The sequence below is a fragment of the Piliocolobus tephrosceles genome, chromosome 1 (assembly GCF_002776525.5).
Source record: "Piliocolobus tephrosceles isolate RC106 chromosome 1, ASM277652v3, whole genome shotgun sequence".
NCBI lineage: Eukaryota > Metazoa > Chordata > Mammalia > Primates > Cercopithecidae > Piliocolobus > Piliocolobus tephrosceles.
In genome coordinates, this window is record NC_045434.1 from 70746035 (window position 1) to 70762928 (window position 16894).

Below are 16894 nucleotides of genomic sequence, written 5' to 3' on the forward strand. Positions count from 1 at the left end.
GGACAAAGGGGTAAGGGAAATGGAGAGATGTTGGTCAAAAGATACAAAGTTTCAGTTATGCAGGATGAAAAAGTTCTAGAGACCTAATGTATAACACAGGGACTGTAGTTTATAATACTGTATTGTATACTTGAAATTTGCTAAGAGAGTAGATCTTAAGTGTTCTCACTATGCACAAAAAAGGTAACTATGTGAAGACATGCTTATATTAATTATCTTGATTTTAAAATCAACTCACTATGTATATGTATATCAAAACCTCACACTGTGCATCTTAAAAATATACAATTTCAATTTTTAAAAAGAAGTTTGAGTTTTCTAGCTTGAATTAAATCTATGTTGAGCAAGACTCAACCCTCTCAATTTCACTTCATTATTTGGCAAAGGGTCCTAGTAAAGTCACAGCATCCAGCACCTTTCTATTTCTGTGGATTTTTTCCTCTTTTCTGGTAGAACATCGACATGACATTAGAACCCTGGAAACCTGACAAGCTTCTAGAAGCACTTTTGAGAATACGAGCACTGTTTTGTATATTCGGGGCAGCAAAAATAATACCAATACATAACATTTTTTATAATCTTTATATGTTTGTCAGACATTGTGCAAGTATTGTCCCATTTAATACTCTTAAAGTGTTAAGAGGCAACTATTATTATCATCCTTTTTAAAAATTATTTTATTATACTTTAAGTTCTGGGATGCATGTGCAGAACGTGCAGGTTTGTTACATAGGTATACACGTGCCAGGTGGTTTGCTGTACCCATCAACCTGTCATCTACATTAGGTGTTTCTCCCAATGCTATCCCCCCCACCCCCCACCACCTGACAGGCCCCGGTGTGTGATGTTCCCTTCTCTGTGTCCATGTGTTCTCATTGTTCAACTCCCACTTATGAGTGAGAACATGCAGTGTTTGGTTTACTGTTCTTGTGTTAGTTTGCTGAGAATGATGGTTTCCAGCTTCATCTATGTTCCTGCAAAGGACATGAACTCATCCTTTTATGGCTGCATAGTATTCCATGGTGTATATGTGCCACATTTTCTTTATCCAGGTTATCATTATGGGCATTTGGGTTGGTTCCAAGTCTTTGCTTTGCTTTGCTGCAATAAACATATGTGTGCATATGTTTTTATAGTAGAATGATTTATAATCCTTCTTATTCTGTAGATTAAGAAACTGAGGCTTGGAGAAAGTAAGTCAAGAAGATATGGCTCTTAAATACTGCCTTGAGAACTTCAACTCGACTCTATTTGACTAGAAAGCCTGTAACTTAACCACTCCATTTCCAGTCTATTTCCATAAAAATGACCCAAAGAGTTTGCATCATTATGATGGGAGTTGGACAAAGGCAACCAGCAGAAAAGAAGAAAAAATTGCAAATTCTTGTGGAAATGAATCATAGCAATAAATAATTACCAACATTTCTTGAGCACTTACTGTATGTCAGGCACTATTCTAAAGCCTTCGACTGGACTAACTCATGGAATCCTCACAATAACCCTAAGAGCGATGTGGTGCTGAGAAGAATGTATATTCTGTTGATTTGGGGTGGAGAGTTCTGTAGATGTCTATTAGGTCCGCTTGGTGCAGAGATGAGTTCAATTCCTGGATATCCTTGTTAACTTTCTGTCTCATTGATCTGTCTAATGTTGACAGTGGGGAGTTGAAGTCTCCCATTATCATTGTATGGGAGTTTAAGTCTCTTTGTAAGTCTCTAAGGACTTGCTTTATGAATCTAGGTGCTCCTGTATTGAGTGCATATATATTTAAGATAGTTAGCTCTTCCTGTTGAATTGATCCCTTTACCATTATGTAATGGCCTTCTTTGTCTCTTTTGATCTTTGATGGTTTAAAGTCTGTTTTATCAGAGACTAGGATTGCAATCTCTGTTTTTTTGTTCTCCATTTGCTTGGTAGATCTTCCTCCATCCCTTTATTTTGAGTCTATATGTGTCTCTGCATGTGAGATGGGTCTCCTGAATACAGCAAACTGATGTGTCTTGACTCTTTATCCAATTTTCCAGTATGAGTCTTTTAATTGGACCATTTAGTCCATTTACATTTAAGGTTAATATTCTTATGTGTGAACTTGATCCTGTCATTGTGATATTAACTGGTTATTTTGCTTGTTAGTTGATGCAGTTTCTTCCTAGCATCGATGGTCTTTACATTTTGGCATGTTTTTGCAATGGCTGGTACTGGTTGTTCCTTTCTATGTTTAGTGCTTCCTTCAGGGTCTCTTGTAGGGCAGGCCTGGTGGTGACAAAATCTCTAAGCATTTGCTTGTCTGTAAAGGATTTTATTTCTCCTTCACTGATGAAACTTAGTTTGGCTGGATATGAAATTCTGGGTTATTCCAAAATTGACCACACAGTTGGAAGTAAAGCACTCCTCAGCAAATGTAAAAGAGCAGAAATTATAACAAACTGTCTCTCAGATCAAAGTGCAATCAAACTAGAACTCAGGACAAAGAAAATCAATCAAAACCGCTCAACTACATGGAAACTGAACAACCTGTTCCTCAATGACTACTGGGTACATAACGAAATGAAGGCAGAAATAAAGATGTTCTTTGAAACCAATGAAAACAAAGATACAACATACCAGAATCTCTGGGACACATTTAAAGCAGTGTGGAGAGGGAAATTTATAGCACTAAATGCCCACAAGAGAAAGCTGGAAAGATCTAAAATTGACACCCTAACATCACAATTAAAAGAACTAGAGAAGCAAGAGCAAACACATTCAAAAGCTAGCAGAAGACAAGAAATAACTAAGATCAGAGCAGAACTGAAGGAGATAGAGACACAAAAAACCCTCCAAAAAATCGATGAATCCAGGAGCTGGTTTTTTGAAAAGATCAACAATAACCCTAAGAGTTAAGTCCTATTATCTTTCTCTTTTTTTCAGGTAAAATTGAGGTACAGAGAAATTAAGTTACAGGATCACACAACTAGCCATAAAGTAATTGAAACAAGAGCCTCATGAACCTATTTGTCACCCATGGAGATAAAAATGGACAAACTGGAAATATGACTATTGTAAGTTCTTCAGCATGGCTTACCTTCTGTGATTTGCTCACATGGTCAGAACTGTCCTTAGGTAACAAGCATGCCATGCTCTGGCCCAACCTCTGTCCTCATCTGAATGTAGGAAGCTTTGGATGATGTCTGCGTATCCTCAGAACAGTCTCCTAACCATTCCTCTCTCAACCAGACCCGGAGGCATCCAGTGCCAAGGAGCTCTTCTGTCCTATTGAAAGCAGAGAATGGTTCTCTCTGAAATAAGTACAAAGAGCAAGCAAATTTAGTCAGTTTATGCAAAACACAAAATGGCATCTGCCATCTGGAAAAACACACTAAAGCCGTGAGCCGTCAAGCCCCTTTCAAGACTTTGGCATGTAAAATCAACATTTTTTTTTTTAAGTCTGAAAGGTCCATGTGAACTTCCAGCTTCATTAAATGTAATTCACCCTGCCCCCCAACCCCGATTACTGTTGCTGACATCCACTCACCCATCACACATAGTTCCCCATTTTAAAAAATTAGATACGTAAGTAGATAGACAGACAGATGACAGATAGATAGATAGATAGATAGATAGATAGATAGATAGATAGATAGACAGATATTTTTTACTAAGTGGTGAAAAGGTCTCTGAGAGATAGGCTTACCAACAGAGGATGTTTAAAGAAAATAATAAAGAAATATCCTTCATAACTACCTTCTTTTTCAGATTTAAAATGGTTTAAACAAATAAACTTGCCTTTGTGTTGCCTATATAAACTTGGAACCTAGTTTGTCACTGACATTCCAGAGGCCCAAGATTGGGGGTTGATACTGCTGGTGTCTCTGTGATCACAAACTCCTGATCTTGCCTCCATCTGCACTAACCTCAAGGAGTTCAAGACAGATGAGAACAAGAAGGGCTGCTTAGGTTTTGCCTTAGTGCCAGGCTGAGTAAGCAGGGCATCCAGGCAGAAATATGTCCAGCAGATAGGAACAAAAATAAGGTAAGATGCTGTCAATGCTTCGTTAAGAGTTATGTTTAGGCCAGGCGCGGTGGCTCAAGCCTGTAATCCCAGCACTTTGGGAGGCCAAGATGGGCAGATCACGAGGTCAGGAGATCGAGACCATCCTGGCTAACACAGTGAAACCCAGTCTCTACTAAAAAATACAGAAAACTAGCCAGGCGAGGTGGCGGGTGCTTGTAGTCCCAGCCACTCGGGAGGCTGAGGCAGGAGAATGGCGTAAACCCGGGAGGCAGAGCTTGCAGTGAGCTGAGATCCGGCCACTGCACTCCGGCCTGGGCGACAGAGCGAGACTCCCTCTCAAAAAAAAAAAAAAAAAGAGTTATGTTTAAATGGGTAGGAATTGAGACCTGAAAAGTCACTGATGCGGTGTCAGGGGAGGGCTGATCAAACCAAATGCACTGAGAAGGAACAGAATCACCACTGAGAATGAAGTTATCCATGGTCTTTGAATCAAGGAGTCTGGGGCACAGTCAGAAATAGCGATCAAGACAAGAACACTGGACCAAAACACAAGGAACAGTAGCTAACGTACAATAAGGGATTCCCATGGCCTAACTACTTTACATCCATTAGCTCATTGAGTGTCACAACAATTATAGGAGGAAAGTATGGTGCATATAAGAAAACTGGAGGCCAGAGAGGTTAGGTCACACTGCTAGAGGAGGTGTTTAGATTTAAATACAGATAGTCTGATTTCAGAGTTTATCCCTATAACCACCACATTTTACTGCCCAGCATATGTATGTACAACCCAAGACTAGAAAGATATACACGATAGGCTGCTTTCTCCTGGTGATAGAATAACAGGTAACTTTTATTTTATCCAATGTATTACTCTGTATTTCCATATTCCCTTTTTTATAATCAGAACTTTTCAAAGGTTACTGGGATAAGAAACTAAAACTTGCTTAATGGAAAAAAGAAACAGAAACTTCATGAATGAAGAAAACTTGGTTTTCTTAGGAGCAGAAAACCATATAAGGCCAGAGGTTGGTGTCAGGATCTGAATAGTACCTAGGATTAGTGCTGGTGCTGTTCAGAACAGAGTCTGCTGCTGTCTCTTTCCATGTCAATCCCATTCCAAGGCCGAGGATCTGTTCCCCAGGTCAGATAATTAGGAATAGGGGAGGGATTGTGGGGGGCCAGGATGAGGAACCGTTCATTTCTCTAGGACTGATCTGATCAGAGCATCAGATTCTCCACTTCTTTTCTCAGTCAGCACAATCTATCTATGTGTATTTGATCGTGACTGTCTCATTCCATCATTCTCTGCCACATTTAGAATTGCCTGGTGACACTTGCATCAAAATGACTAGTCTTTTGATCATTTCTTTCGCTTTCAGATTTAGGGAAATGTGCTGAAGTCTTCCAGAAGTCAGCATGCTGCTCTAATAGAAACAGATGTGAGTTCGGAATCCACCGGACCTCACTTAAACCCTTAGCTCTGTTGCTTATCAGCTGTGTGACCATGGACAATTTATTTCACCTCTTTGATCCTCAGTTTCCTCATCCGTAAAATGCAAGATGCTAGTAGGATTGGACTGGCAATATAAATTGTTGTTGTTGTTGTTGTTGTTGTTATCGGCAACAGTAATAACATTAGATACTATCACCCATGAGTTGCAGCAGAAGACCCATTCCTGCAACTCCTGGATGGTTGCCAAGTTGCTGCAGAAATGATGTGACAATGGACTCCAATATATTATTGAAGTGACATTCTCCAACTCCAGGGCCCGAGGAGCTTGCTGCTATCACAGAAGCTCCTTTAGGCCAGTCTTTTGAGTGTCACTTACACCAGTTTGGAAGTAATCTGCTTGCTCGCCCTTCCAGCAAAGGATGTCATGATCAGCTAATGGAAAGTGACAAGAAGGGATATAATGAATGAGAGGGAGTTAAAGTTTGGGATAAAAAAAGAGCCTTGTTCTTTTGGGGAATGCACAATGCTAAGCATACCATGTTAAATCGTGCGTGTCAAATAATGGACTAATTAAGAATCTTCATCCATTTTTTTCACATCTCATTTTTGTTGTCCTTTGAAAGATGTATTTTCAAATTAGCTCTTAGCTCTTTAACTAAGTACCAACAGGAAATAAAAAGACACCTTGTCTATCAGAGAAGCAAATGATAAACTGAAAAGAAATACATGGGAAAGGAGATGCAGGTTTTGTGGGAGATGCTGAGAAGTTTTTATCATCATAGCAGCAACTTCTTGAATAATGGAATTTAATAACATATAATAAACTATGATCCAGGAGAACTCTGATTCAATCCCACTAATTGTTTGAGCCAGTGAAAGGAAGGCAAAGTTTACCATGCCAACATGCTGCTAATGCCACTGAACACCGCAGGGAACAGACAATTGTTCCCAGCTGCCTACCTCCTCACACGGAGGGGGCACATGGCCCCTGCCCCAAACACCGAGCTGAATCTCCAACTTTCAATGACAATCCTAGTTCTAGGACCTTAAAGTCACAGAAATGCAATTTTTGCAATCAACAAACTATTGTATTAAGCAGAGAATGGAGGGGTAACTAGATACAAAGCCCCCAATTAGATTATAAAGAATAATAACCAATATGCTTTCAGGCTAATGCCAAAAAGTACAAAAACCTATTATAAATTTAATTGTGCACATGATCATAAGCACTATTTTTCTACTTACATAGTTTTGCTGTATTAAGGTAGACTCCAAATAAAGAAACACTTTTTTTCATTGTTATTGAAAAGGGTGCTTTTTTTCTTTTCACTTTGGATCATTTGACCAATGTCAAAAAATGGGAAGGTATAATTAAGAAAAAAAGTATTTTTCCTGTCTTTACTCAGTTTTTATTTAAGTATAAAAATTAAGAAAAGGAATTGAGGCAATTATTTGGATAATACAAGTCTCTCCTAAAAGATGAGGTTTCTAATGAAAATATATTATTTTCACCTGAATTATTGAGATAATGCCCTTAGTTTTCTACTTTATTTTATAGGTGTGGGTCTGTCTGTTGATAAAAAAAACCCTTTATAATCATCTTAAGTGATTCTTTAGGTTTTTACGACAATTAAATACATAGGGATTTTGGTACATAAATCTTATATACCTCAGGAATAAACCATCTAAAACTCTACAGAACATTTTGCAAAGCAGCTGTTTAAATTACTAAACCAAAACAACAACAACAACAAAAAAGCAAGAATAAGTATTAACTTTTCTTTCTCAGAAATGTTCATGAAACCCTAATGGTTACATTTGGCGGTAGAAGGAGGAGTGAAATACCTTTGTAAACTGATAGTCTAAAAACAGGAAAATTAGTATTGTGCCACGGCTATGAGCAGCTAATAAAGAGAACATGGTTAAAAGAGATTAAGGTTCAAATTAAGGTCAGAAAAGAGACTGATTGAGGAAAACTGCCATGTTCCATTGCATGGCAGTTTAAGTGAGACAGTTTCCCCCTGAATCAGCCTTAGGTTGAAAAATTACACTGTTGGGGTTAATAAAGAGGCCGGGCATTTGTTTGGACTGAGACTTCAATTAAAATGTTATTTGGGGTAGCCAGAGCTAATGTCTTGCTTAGAGGTAAACTGAACTGCCTTTTAAGAGGATGGAAAAAAAAAAAGAAGATGAAGAAGAATAAAAAAGACCACCTAATCTGTCAAAGACCCTGAATAACTGGCAGAAAGAATTGTGTTTGCTGGACCTGTGCCCAACTCAGCAGTGAGCATTCTTAAAGGTTTTGTGACATCATCTGAGGCAGCTGAGGTTTTCTGAGTTTTTGATTGTTGCACTGGGTGAAGAATCTAGTGTTCAGCTGAGCCTTTTTGAGACAAAGAAAAAAATCTGGTTGGTATAATATGCCAAGTTTGGGCTTTTTTTTAATGCCACAAAAGGGGTGGGACCAAGAATTCTGGGTCTTAGTCTCATGACTCTTCCCCAAAGACAAAAATTGATGGATACAGTTAATTGAATTTCTCAGTCCACACCAATTTGCCCACAGTTAGACAAAACCCACCAAAGTTTGCTTTCATTTCACTTCTTTAGAGCGAGTGAAAATCCTTCCTAAATAAATTCCTCTTCCTCTACATTCACTCCTATATTCCGTAGAGATTCATTCAGCATGTTTACTCTCTGGACAGCATCAAGCATATTTTGGTCAACAAAACACACACATTTCCTAAATTTTATAAGGCTTATACTTTGAGGAAAGGAGGAGCAGCTGATAAGTTATATATATATTTACAAACTGCTAACAATAAAAGAAACAACACCGTGATGGAGATAGATTCCAGTTCTTTTCAGTATTTTTCTTAACCAATCCTGTGAGTAGCAACATGAAGACCTCATTGCAAGGGCAAGGGGTGGCTAAGGCAGCTGGTTAATGGCAGATACAAAATATGTGATTTTTCTATTGGGGAGTTGAATTTGGGATCTGGTCACGGAGATAAAGAGATCCACAGAAAGAGAGGTGGGACAGCCCCAAATAGTGTGGATAAGAATGAAAATTAACTTAAGAGTATGGATGTGATTGGCATTTTTTATCCAAGCAGTGATACAACAGAGCAACGGACTGATAGCTATAGAAGTGCTGAACCAGAAAAGGTCTCTGGGGTAGGGAAAGACACTATCTCATCGAAGAAGCGGGACCAGGTAACAGCACATAGAGGGGTGCTAGGGTCCGGAGAAGAGGAAAGGAACCATTCTTGTCCCTTGTTTCCCTCATGCTGTTCAGTTTTTTAACAAAGTTTAGAAAATGAACACTGTTTGGCTTGATCCCCATTCCAATTGGCCCCAAGTCCAGTTTTTTATTGAACTAAAGAAAATGTTCATGAAAGCATAAGTCCCCCCTCTCCCAATTAAAACAAAATAAATTTGCTAATCAAGGACATTTAATCTTCAGAATATTCTTGAAGAAAGTAAACTTGGTTGAAAGAATAGTGGCAGGCAGTGACTTAAGCTACTCTGGAGGCTGAGGTAGGAGAATCGCTTGAACCCGGGAGGCGGAGGTTTCAGTGAGCCAAGACCACGCCACTGCACTCCAGCCTGGGTGACAGAGCAAGACAAGACTCCATCTGAAAAAATAAAAAAAGACTACTCCACACACAGCACACAGAGGCATAATGCAAAATGGGAATGCTAACACTTTGAAAACAAAATGCCAATAATGAGATCATTGCAAAGGGAACAGGGAACCAGCAAGCTGAGAAGTAACACAACGTCCACGAGTGCTACGTCTGTCCAAGTGGTGGCAAAATCTGCCAGGCCCAGATTGACTTCATTAGTCATTTAGAAGCACATAGATCACAGAAAAAATTCACCTCCTCCTCACTGAGAAATAATTGATCATCAGTATAAATAGAAAGGAATTAGAACACCAATTCTTCAAAGCATAAATATTTCATTCACCAACCAGTTGTGATTTCGCCCGTGGCAATTAAGAAAATATGCAATATTACCACTGGACAGGTGTGAATGTAATCAACTTTAGCAGAGAATCGAGGTGGATAATTCATATTGAATACAGAATTAATGCACAGATTATATTTTCTCAGATGTAATTAAGGAACTTGGGGAAAAAGAAGCACAATTATATAACCCATTTAGCCCTATTCACAGCTCTGTTACTCCTTCAGGTCCACTTGCATCAATGTGATTCTCATTCAGCAAATATTTGTCAAGCACTTTCTAGATATAGGACACCATGCTAGACAATGGGAATTCTACACAGAATAACCTTCTCTCTTAACATCCTCAATTCATCTTCGGTCCTCTCTGTGCCCTTACCCAGCTTGGCTTTTCTCCAAAGTATTTATCACTACCTGACATCATATCATATCTGTATTTGTTTTTTGTTCATTGCATCACTTACTAAAATACTAGCTCCAAGAAGCAGGCACTTTGACTGTCTTCCTGTGTGGTGTACCCAACATTTAGGCCGCATTAAGAGCTCAAAGAATGCTGTTGAATAAATAAGGCTTATGTCCAAAGAGACTATTCATTTCCATTAGGAAAAGCAGAATAAAAGAAAACTATAGTTATGAGCATGTATAATTAAGGGTTTCTAACCTAGGAAATGAGGGAGGTCTTTCTTGAACAAATGACTTTTAAGTTGGACCCTGAACAATGAGGAAGAGCATGTCTGGAGAAGGGGTTAGGAGGCCTTTCAAGGAGAGACACCAGCATGTATAATGGTACTTGTGGGGTTGAAATAAAGGGGAAAAGACCAGAGATATGGAATCATGCTGAGGAAAGGGGGAGTCAAGAGATGAGGCAGAAGCCATGGACAAGAGCCAGATTATCCAAAATCTTGTAGGACATGTTCAAAATTGTAGACTTATTCCAAGAGCAGTATGGAGAGTTTTAAGCAGTGACATGGCCAAAGTTCTTAATTCATTAATCTCTCTGACAAGCACGAAAGGAAGCATTTTCATGTGAGCATTCTGAAATTGGGTATGAGAAGCTGCTGGAATATTTCAGAATGTAGAGAAGTAGAAAAACTTAACTGTATTTATTGATTATCAGCCAGAAGTACCTGATTATAATAGGCAATGTGGGGAGGGTGGTGACCACAAAAAGTTAGCGGCCTTTGTTCCTGAAGAGAATGTAGCCTAGCCAGCCTGCTACTAAAAGGCAATACACACCCATGGAAAAGTTAGAGGAAACTGAGAAACCACAGATGAACTGATTCACTGTCTCTTTCCTGACTGCCTGAAGGCCATTACTACCACAAAAGGCCCTTCCTAGTGTGGCAGGACAATACTTTGCTACCTCCACCTCCACCAGGTCTACCCTGGTTTTCTGAATTCCAACAGCAAGAGGCCACCCCAGGCCCCCCAAACATGGGACAGATATCCTCCATGCCTTTGCATGAGCTGCCTGTCATTCTATCCCTCTTCACGCTCACAACTGGTCTTCTGCCTAGGACCCAGCATGAGTACATGACATGTGCCAGGTGCCCAAAAAATATCTGTTGAATAAATGTTAGGGATTGAGCTAAAATGTCACCCTTATTCCACCTTTCTAGTGCACACTTCCTGAGTGCCTGCTTTGTGCCAGGCACAGTGTTGAGGCCTTTCCATGCATTCTGATTTCATCTTCACAACAATCTCGTAAGACAGATATTGTTACTATCCCCCGTGTACAGACAAGACAACCAAACTAAGGCTCAGAGAGATACAGAGGCTTGCTTAAGAGTTCTCTCACCTTGCAACAGGGACATAAACCCACTTCTGCTCCTCTCCTAAGCCCCCAGTGTGACTAATTACTTGCTTATGTTCACCTCCTTCTTGAAGGCTTCCTTGATACTCCAAATTACCATGAACCTAAGCCTCAGGACTCCTAAAGTATTTTGTGTCAATGTGTGTCCATAGCCACCCTACCTAATTTCTTCCTGGCACTATTAGTGTCTCTGGTGGGTCTTGGTATCATCAGTGTTAAGTACAATTATTTGGCACTTGGTAGAAGTGTAAATTAATATTTTTCAAAGAATAAGTGACTAAAGAAATCAGCTCAAAGCAATCTAATATAAACTCTAAATGTGCCCTTTAAGAAAACCGATAAAGAAAACTTTTTTTTTTTTTTTTTTGAGATAGTCTCCCTCTATAGCCCAGACTGGAGTGCAATGGCATGATCTCAGCTCATTGCAGCCTCCGCCTCCCAAGTTCAAGCGATTCTCCTGCTTCAGCCTCCTGAGTAGCTGGGACTATAGGTGTGCACCACCATGCCAGGCTAATTTTTTGTATTTTTAGTAGAGACAGGGTTTTACCATGTTGGCCAGGCTGGTCTCGAACTCCTGGCCTCAAGTGATCCACCCACCTCAGCCTCCCAAAGCGCTGGAATTACAGGTGAAGAAAACATATTATACATGAATCCAACAGATAGGGTATGATCACTCCCATTAACAAGAATTCTACAGTCCTTATCCTTGTTCTTATCTCCACCCATTACAGCATTCCTTTAAAGAATGGTTTATCTGGTAAATTGAATATCTGTTTTATTTTCAAAATTAAAGGTGCCAATATTATACCATTGCATAAAGAGAGAAAAGAGAATCACAAAGACATTTATAAGACTATTCATGAGTCATGGCTCTATGCGCAAGCCTAGAGGGCATACAGTTGAGAAGCATATAGGAAAGAAACTGTTCACTGCCAACTCTTCTCCCAAGGAGAATATGAGAGGTAATGCTTTTTAAACTTGAAATATACTTCTCAAGAATATGTAATGCAGACATACAAAAGGTGAAATAGTACAAACCAACCACTCTACAGAAATTGTCATCTCCCAGATGAGATTACTACACTAGAAACAACATGTTTATTGGCTCACAAAAGACATGTCACCTAACAATTCATAGTAGGGAGTCTGAGGAAAATAACTCACCCATTGTGAAGTCAATGTTCAAATCAATATCCCTTGGGGAGAAAAATATTGCTCATTGATAGAGATTGATTTTTCCTTTCCTTAAGAAAATTCCCGAGGGGTAAACAACATTGTTTTTCATAGTGCATATAACTAAACAAGGCAATGTTAAGGTCTACATTTTCTTAGCCTCATTAGCATGATACTCAAAAATCATGAGTGTAATTATAAATGCCTTTTGACCTTCTGAAAAATAGATACCAGTTCCATTTTTTTAAATTTCATTTTAATATCCAAGCAACGGGATTTCAAAGACAACTTGATGTATGTTCTCTGCTTTACTAAACAACACTATTATAAGTGAGATACTTTTTGACACTTTAAAACAATTTTAAAAATTATATATAAATGAAAAAACCTGGATCTTACATTTTTTAACCTATTAATTTTGAAAATGTTCTTACTGCCTTCACCTTACTTTTCCACTCCCGTTTGTACCCCTAAACAATTAAAAAGCATACAGAAGCCATGGATCTTACATTTCCAAAGGCCTTCACAAAAGCAAGATGTCTTCATGGGCAAATGGAAAAGAAGGCTGAATAAATTCATTTTATATTTAGCATGTTGGTTCAGACTGGTGAATATTTAGATTATTTACAAGGCTACAGTAGATTGTAGTGTTCGATACATAGACTGTCTTCTCAGGCCACATGTGTGACCAAAAGAAAGCTTGCCTTCTACCCTTTGAAACTCAAAAGTTGCACAAGAAAGGACAGATGGATGATTTGGGGAAAAAAGAAATGTCATTCAATTAATGTTTGTTGAAAAGGGTGTCACAGATCATTGGCAGAATTTCCACTCATTGGCAACTCCCTGAAGCAGCCAAAGATTAATTGAACACCCAGACTACTAGGTTCTATGAGGAGAGGAGAACACTAGTGTGTTGGTGATTACAGAGGCTGAAATGTGGAACCAACAGAAGTATAGCTGAATGAACCATCTTCCTCATGCAGGAAGAACTCCCCCACAGCCAAACGATCTTGGTTCTTTATTCCTGGGATAGAGATGGATTCATATCATACCACACTCTTGTACTCTATTTCTCTTTCTAAAAGAATGCATTTTTCAAGTGACTTAAACATAAAATTAAGAGCAAAGTTCATTGGTTGGCATAGGTTCATGACCTACAACTTGACCTTAGGAAACACTTAAACCACACTGATTATACAGATTTTTCTCATCTAATGGTATAATATCTATAACTATATGCATTTGGTAACATACTAAATGCTGTCTAGAACAACAAAGCAAAGCAAACCAAAAGCCCACAATTTAAAATTTAAAAAAAAAAAAGATCTAAGCCTACCTTTGTAAACACTTGCTTCTGTAAGAAGTTAAAAAAAAAGAAAGAAAAGGAAAAGAAAAAAGATCCACCAGAAGTACCAAAATCAAATATTTATTAGCCTTTTAATTTTCTACTTATTTGAAATTCAAAACTAATTTTCAAGCTTTGATAGGAATGTGGGGTTGTTTATCATTTTAAAAGCACTTCTCCTTTTATCACAAATCGAAGAAGAACTAACATTGAGAAACAAGGAACCAGAATATTTAGAGAAACTGGGAATAAACTACAAACTAACACGGGCAAGGGAGAGAAAATATGATCCTCTCAAAAGAATAATGTAGCAACAATCAGAGCACATCTGGGATTTGATTTAAACCAACCTGGAACCAGATTGGATCTCCAAGCTGTTCTGCGTACACACACGCGCACACACACACACACACACACACACAGACACACACACACTGAGATTTCCAAAAGTGAAATTTCCAGAAGTTATCCTAGAGAGTTAACCCCAGAAAGGACTTTACTGGCAGACACAGGCATAACTTTACTCCTGTGATGGCCCATGAGTGGGGTCTTTGGCAGTCTGAATAGATGGGCCTTTCTGTGGAAAGATTCTGCCTAATCCTTCCCACCAAAGCAGAGTTCTAAAGGTGTCAGCAGGATTTGGCTGACTGGATCATTAATGGAGCTATGGTTAATTATTGACTGATTAGGGATTTACCTTATCTTTCCATCAGGAGCTGGCTCAAGACTTAACGGTAAGCAATTTAGAGCCAGAGTGAACCTACACACATGCCTTTTTCTTCTTTCCCTTTGGGCCACTTTAGCTTGCCCCTCCCTGTAATTCACATTCAGGGCCGAATGGCCAGTCCTTACAAGGCGTGGGAGTCCTCAAGAGCGCCGAAAATGAGAGGGGCCAGGTCCACGTGACAAGCGTCCAGAGACAGAGGCTTAGAGAAATGTGCCTTTTGCAAAACAGTGTTTATGTGTCAAGGTTTTCCAGTTAAGTCCCTCGGAGAAAGAAAATAAAAAGCACTTGCTTTTTGTCTCTAGAAGTTCTGGTGATGCCCGTGGGTGAGAATCCGCCCCTCACTCCCTAAGGCCCCTTGGCAAAGCCAGGGAATGAGTACAGGCAGCTCAGGCCCAGCTGCCCCAGATAAGAGGTGGCCCGTGTTAATGCACAGGCTTCCTCTGCACCTCAGCAGGGCCTTCCTTTTCTAAACAGTCTCCCTTTAATGTTGGCGAATGTTGTTTTTCCATTGACTCAACATCTCGCCTGGTGGTAAGCCGATGGGGAAAGTTGCAGCGGGGGAGGGTTAAAGTGGGAGAGAGTGATGCCAAAGCAAAAGAGCGGGACGGTCAGCCAGGTTTCCAAACAAGCTAGACACCTGCTTTGGAAAGACAGTGGTGGAGCCTAGACTTCTGGCTCCCTCCTCACTTTGATCAGCCTTTTGTTCCCTGCAGGTCTGTGATGGGCTCCCTGCCCCTCCCCACACCACTGCCCCCTTCACCGGGAGCTACTTCAACTTGGAAACCATCAAATATTCATAGCTTTTCTCTATGAATGTAACTGTCTTATCTGAAGAAAAGGGAAAACAGTTATTGGAATGAATGAAAGAAGAGAAAGGAATTCTAAGGAAGAGAAGATGGAAGGAAAGTAAGTGAGAAGAGGAAATTTGGAGAGAAAAACAAAGAAAGGGGAAAAGAGAACAGAGGAATAGAAATTAAAGGTAAAAAGAAAAGAATAAAAGGATAGAACAAAAAATAAAGAAAAGGAGGAAGGGCAAAGGAGAAGCACTGCAGAAAAGTGAAGTCTGAAATGGGAGCTTTTCTCCCAGAAGCTCAGTTTCTTAAGCCACAGGACCGTCCTGGGGCTGAGGATGAAGAACAAGGGCTTCTCTGGGCAACCCCAGGTCAAGGGGCATTTTCAAAACCAAATCTAGATTAGAGCCAGCTAAATGTTTTGACTTGAAGGAGACACTGAGGATTATAAAGCAAAATAGAGCAGCATGAGTAAGAAAGAAACAGGAAAAGAAAGAAAATTTAAAAAAACTCATGGGGACACAAAGGGAATGATAGAAAACACTTCTGAATCAGCTAGTCATCTACTAACAAGCTGTAAAGATCTCCAATGACAAGTTGTCACATTAGTTTAGTGAAACTGAAGCAGTATTTATCCCCTTTCCTGTGCTTAATCTCTCCCTGCGTGCCACAAAAACATGCTACCACGTTTAATAGGATTAGTTTCGTTCACTTTCTCCCCCCACCCCTTTTATTTTTTACAATTCTATTTTCAGCAATACAGGGATCCTTGAATTCATCAACTTCCTGTGGTGCACAGCAAAACCTGGCATGCATGGTTTTTACCCTTTAAATACTTTATTTTGAATGTGAAAAATGTAATTTAACTATTTCCTATCTTTCCCCCCAATAGCCATAGCTTGGGGGTGGGGGAAGGTGTTGATGGTAAAAGGGCCAAGACAAAAACAGCGTTCTCGAAAAGGGCTGACACAGCCCAATCCCTGCAGAAGCTACGTGCCCTAAGGGAAATTGCTCTAGCTCAGACTACAGGCAGACCTGGATTCCAATTCTGGCTGTGCCACTTACTGGCCTTGCGGCCTTGAGCAAGTGGTGAAGCCTTCCCCAGTCTCAGTTCCCTCATTCAAACACAAGGATAATTCGTCTCTGGGCTGTTGGGAGAATTACATATACTATACTTGATTTCCTCACTTCTAAGATTAACTTTTTCTCATATTTTATGGTCCTGAAATCAGTGTCTCACAGTCCATTGTGCATTTAAGATCCTCGTGTTTTCCTTTTCTCCTAAAGGCCATCTTTAAATGGTGTATTTTATAATCTACTACATTTTGGAATCAAAAAACGGGAATTGTGGGGTGTAAAGCACCTGTCCCAGTCCTGAGGCATAGCAGTGCTCAGGAAGTGCTGGGAGTATCCATCGCCGCCCATTGTCACTATGCCTGCTGCCTCCTTGCCGCATTCCCACCGAAAGATCACTTTGGAATAGGAGAGAAGAAGGTGTTGACACTTTTGCCCCTCATCCAGATCCTGCTAGACTAGAGTTACCAATTGAGGTTTCAGAGATCTGTCTAAATCAAACGCAGATCATAATTGCCCATACTGGGTCAGAACCAGAATCCTTCGGTCCACT

At 39.7% G+C, this 16894-nt stretch overlaps 1 long non-coding RNA gene across 1 annotated transcript in view; it reads right to left on the reverse strand.

The window, feature by feature from the left end:
* Window positions 1-16894, reverse strand: part of LOC111537132 — a 177292-nt gene that overhangs the window by 153829 nt on the left and 6569 nt on the right. Inside the window, exon 2 of the long non-coding RNA XR_002729912.1 lies at window positions 3065-3278. This is a non-coding gene — a long non-coding RNA (uncharacterized LOC111537132). The remainder of the gene's footprint in view (window positions 1-3064; window positions 3279-16894) is intronic.